General features: G+C 44.3%; 1 long non-coding RNA gene across 1 annotated transcript; it reads left to right on the top strand.

Moving 5' to 3' along the window:
* The first annotated feature begins 458 nt into the window (after positions 1-458).
* On the top strand, positions 459-2282 carry LOC114615633. Its single transcript, XR_003710498.1, has 2 exons — positions 459-548; positions 1478-2282. It is a non-coding gene; the product is annotated as an uncharacterized LOC114615633 (long non-coding RNA).
* Positions 2283-5000: the final 2718 nt, after the last annotated feature.

The raw sequence follows: 5000 nt of genomic DNA, 5'->3' as shown, positions 1-5000 counted from the left end.
TGCCTCAGTTTTCTTAGTACCAACAATGAAAGCACACAGCACCACACTTGGATCTTATACATGAGTTCTAGGCACCAGCTCAGGTTCTCACTGTTGTGATGCAGGCACTTTTACCTCCACTTTCTCCTCAGGCTTTGGACACACAGGACTTTGAGTGGTCAGCAAACAGAACTTATTGGAGATAATGCCTACTTGCCACAGGAATGGCTTGAAAGAACCTGGTCAGAGGCTGGACCATACTACATGAAATACGAAATCCAGAACCTCTAAAGCTTGTAGTGAAGGGCATGTGTAAAAAGGCCCAGAGAAATCCACATGTCACAGAGATGAGTAATGAAATTAGGAGTGTGGCCTTGCTGGAGTAATTGTAGCCTCATCTAAGGAAGTATCACTGGAGCTAGCCTTTGACGTTTGAAAACCAATTTCCAACCCAGAGTCTCTCTCTTCTTGCTGCCCTTAGGTAGGAAAGTAGGACTCTGAGCTACCATATCTGCCTGTGTGCTGCCATGCTTCCCATCCTGAGAAAAATGGACTGAATCTCTGAAATGGTAAGCAAATCCCAATTAAATGTTTTCTTTTATAAAAGTTACAATGGACACTGTCTCTGAGAGTGAATAGGACACTGACCAAGATAAAAGTTGGTACTTGGGAATGGAGCATTGCTGTGACAGGCCAGGCCATGATGATTGTGGGCATACTGTAGGCTTCAGGACTCAGGGTAGGAAAGCGGTTGAACATTTTAAGTGGGGGTGAATAGGCCTGGAAGACAGTGGTGCCTAGAGCAGTATAGTTTAGGACAGCTTGGCTCAAGATTTCAGAAGGGAAAAACATTATTAACTGGCCTAAAGTCCATGCTTGTGATCTTTTGGTGAAGAAATGTGTTGTCTTTTTCCCCTGTACAAAAAAACAAAACAAAACAGAAACAAAAAAGCTATCAAAAAACTGTTTAAGGGTAAATTGAAGAGTTTTGGGATTAACGGCGTTGGCAGATAGATTTCAAGACATCTTTGTATTCCTGTGTCCTGTTGTTAGTGGTCACTCTTATGCAGAACTGTAATGAAAAGGGGCAAGCTGACCAGAGAAAAATACAAAATATGCAGTTTGCAAAAAAGGGAGTACCAGGCAGTGTAATCACAAAGTTCAGTGCTCAATGAGCTAAGAAAAAAAAAAAGAAAAAAAGAAAGAAAAGCTCACTTACAAAAGAAATAAAAAGAGTTGTAGCCTTAGGGAAAGAGATGTCTAACTAATGAAGGAAACTATCAAATATAGAAAGCTGATGACACTCTATTTGATTGATGGGCCAAGTTCTAGCCTAACTAAGTAGAAAAACTTGGCAGTTTTGGCCATGTTGTTCTGGCTTTAGAGTCAAGGATACAAGAAGGGGGTGTGGAATCTCCATGTCAGGTATGTCCCTGTATGGAGGCCAGGAGAGGCCATTGGGTGAAGCTGTGAAGGTAAACCCTGGATTTCATTCCAGACCCCAAGATTTCAAAGATGACAGAGTCATGGGACACCTGCCGAGGAGATCGGCTGACAGGTGGAGAACCAGCAAGAGGGATAGAAGTCTGCTGCAGTCAGCAAGCTGAAAGGATTTGGTGTTCTGAAGAGCACTTTGACATCAGACATGAAGATTCAGGGTTTGAGGTTGGACCTGCTGGTCGTCCATCTTGCTTTGGCCCAGTAGTTCCTCACTGTGTTCCATCTCCTCCCTTTTGGAATGGAAATGCATATTCTGTGCCATATTAGGTTGGAAGTTTGGGGTCTGCTTTTTTATTTTAATTTTACAGGGGGTTACAGTGAAGAGGTTGCCATGAGTCTCAAAAGAGACCTTGAACTCTGGGCTTTGAAATGGGTTGAGACTGAGAGACTGTGGAGACTTTTGAAACTGGACTGAATGCATATTTGCATTATGTCATGGCTACAAGCCTCTGGGAGCCACAGAGTACAATGTGGTGGTTTGAGTAAGAATATTCACCATAAACTGAAATATTTGAGTGCTTGATCATTAGGGCATGGCCCTACCTAAGAGGGATTAGGAGTGTATCCTTTTTGGAGTAGGTGTGGCCTTAATAGAGGAAGTGTGTCACTGGGGAAGGGCTTTGAGATTTCAAAACTCCCATTCCAAGACCAGAGACTCTTGCTTCTTGCTGCCTTTGACTCTGGATATAGAACCATCATCTACCATGTCTGGCTGCATACCACCATGTTCCACTCCAAGAGGATAATGAATTAAACCACTGGAACCATGAACAAGCCTCAATAAAATGCTTTGTTTAGCAAGAGTTGCCATAGTGATGGTGTCTCTACATAGCAACAGAACTCTGAGCAAGGCAACCTGTTTCCTCCTTTAGTTGCAGAGTGTTTTATCACAGCACCTAGGACAACACAGTTCCACATCTCCTGGTCCCAATGCAGCGTTCTGGAGATGCTTTCCTGGAACTGGTCAGAGGATGGCCCTTAGTACAAGAGAAAACCTAGGATAGTTCAGTCTGGTAGTAGAAGAGTGGTGTTGAAAATCTTAGCACATTCATGTGTCAGAGTGGATGGAACAGCAAAGCATTCTGGGAAATGTGCAGTGTGCTTGCTCCTCTGTGGGATGCGGGAGCTGCAGTGCTGAGAAGCATAATGAGAATGACCAGGGAGAAGGACACCAGCATTGGTGGAAGCTCAGGACTGATGCTGATGGCTCAAGGCTGGGGGTGGAGTTAGGAGACTGTATTCCTGAATCCCAGCAAATAAGGTACAGAAATACCCCATCAGGTTAAACTGTCAGGAGCAGTAACACCAAGGACAGAGATCCACTGAGGCATAAGTAAGTAAGGAACAGCCTGAGGTCTGACTGTGTAAGGGGTACATGGCTAACATATCACAAGGATCTTAAATGCAGATAGATAGATGGACAACCCAGATGTGGCTGGACTTCACAAGTTAAAGACAAATCAGATGAGGAGGAGTCTGAAAGCTGCCTTCCCAGGGCAGAAGAAAAAGAGAAATCCACAAGAACATCAAAATTAAACACTACATTTTTTAAAACCTGTCATTTCTGTCTCTCAGCAGCTTTATTGGAATCATGTCGCTTTGCCTCTATATCACAAGCCCATCTAAGAACTTGTAGCTATTGGCAATTGCTGGTCCTGATGAGGAGACCCTGGCTCAGGGACAGAGCATTTGGTTAGTGCTCATGGGGACCTGGAAGGAAGGGAAAGCCCCGTTTTCTCAAGCATTAGATGTAATACAAGTCATTCTTTGAGTTTATACCTAGCGTTTATAAGTAGATCTTTTTATTATTTAAAACCATTTTAAAATTTAAATATATTTTAATCATATCTTCCCCTCCCTCAAGTTCTTCCTAATTCTCTCCTCCTTCCTCCCTACACATATGACTTTTGATTCCAAAACAAAAAACAAAACAAAACAAAAAAACAAGTATAACTACAAGTGCCCAAAAACCTAAAAAAAAAAATCAAATAAAATTCAATATCACCCAAAAAGAAAAAACAAAAGAAACCACGCAACTGTAATTAAATAAAAGCACACGCACACACACACACACACACACACACACACCCTTATTCATGGCATATTTATTAGTCAACTACCCCAAAACATGAGATCTTCTCTGGAAAGCTTGATATTCCTAGTGTCATTCCACTAAAGAAAACAGATTTTCTCTCTCCCAGCAGCAAGACTAGGGAGAGAATGGATTACTGCAAATTCTAGTTTAGGAAACAGTGTGAAATCCTACCTTAAAACAAAACAAGAACCCAGAGGTAAAATGTGTGAAACATGAATGGCTGAGGCTGCCTTGATCCTGGAAACTCCTATTGTGATCTGCTGGAGAAATACCATGAGATGTTGGGAAGAAAGTTAGAGGGCAAAGAGGTCCCAGGATGGCTGGGGGCTTGCAAAGAACACCAGGGGAAGACAGTCTTCAGAGCATAGAATCAACCCTCCTCAGAGCAAAGTCCATAGTCTGAGACAGCCTACAGTCAGAGTCTGGCACTGTACCCATCAAATCGGAGCCTAGGGACTAGGCTTAGGATTCCTGTGGATCAAGGTGTGGTGAGGATTGAGGACTTCACCAGGGATTCCCTCTGGCATCTTGCCCTCCTTATTTGTTCTACTGGCCAGGTCTTCCTAGAGAAACTGTTAAAGCTCATCTGTTTGGGGGTAAGGGGCACGGCAAGGAACTCTGTAAACCATGACGTTAGAGAGCTGACAGAGGAGGACTCTACTTGTAGTTCAACAAGCTTGCCTCCCTCCCGCCGCCCCGACACCCCCTCCTTCAGATAGAACATTGCAACTCACCTGCGCAAGGCTTGGAGCTCAGACAGCTCAGAAAAACGAAAATACATAGATCTCCTGTGGAAACACTGCTCTTGGCGGCTGCATCCTTTGCCATACCCTCTCTGAGCAACAAGTGTAACCTGAGAAGCGCTTAGGATTCTATGTGGCTCAAAGATTCACAAAAAAGGCCAGGCAGCAGGGCTGTGAACTGCAGCAATTGTCCGGGACTCAGTAGCTTGCTTGTCCCTCCTTGATCAGACTGGTTCCATGTGCCCAGAAACTGGGAGGTGGAGACTTTAATAGGACTGTGCTGACGTCATTGTCCTGCTTGCTCCACGGCTTCTTTCTAAACAATCAGCACTTCCCCAGGAGGTGACTCATAACTGTTAGGCTCTTTTGGGTCCCTGGGCAGTTGCACGTGCCCAAAAACGCAAAGTCTTGCCTCTAGTAGGTGGCACTGACTGCTCTTCTAGAAGAACCAAATTGGAATTCCATCCCCTCTTGGCATTGTTCCCTGAGCCTTAGGTATGGCTGTTTTGAAGATGTATCTATCCCTTGCGACTGGGCTCCACAACCCTGCATAGTGTTTGGCTGTGGTTTTCTGTGGTGGCCTCCATCAGTTTCAATGAGACATTTCCTTTCGGGGCTGAAGGACACCTACCTGTAGGTGTCAGGACAAGTGTGTATGGGTGGTCGCTAGGGATTATGCTGGC

The sequence above is a fragment of the Grammomys surdaster genome, unplaced genomic scaffold, assembly GCF_004785775.1.
Source record: "Grammomys surdaster isolate TR1022 unplaced genomic scaffold, NIH_TR_1.0 127609, whole genome shotgun sequence".
NCBI classification, from domain to species: domain Eukaryota; kingdom Metazoa; phylum Chordata; class Mammalia; order Rodentia; family Muridae; genus Grammomys; species Grammomys surdaster.
This window is presented reverse-complemented; position numbering and strand designations above follow the sequence as displayed.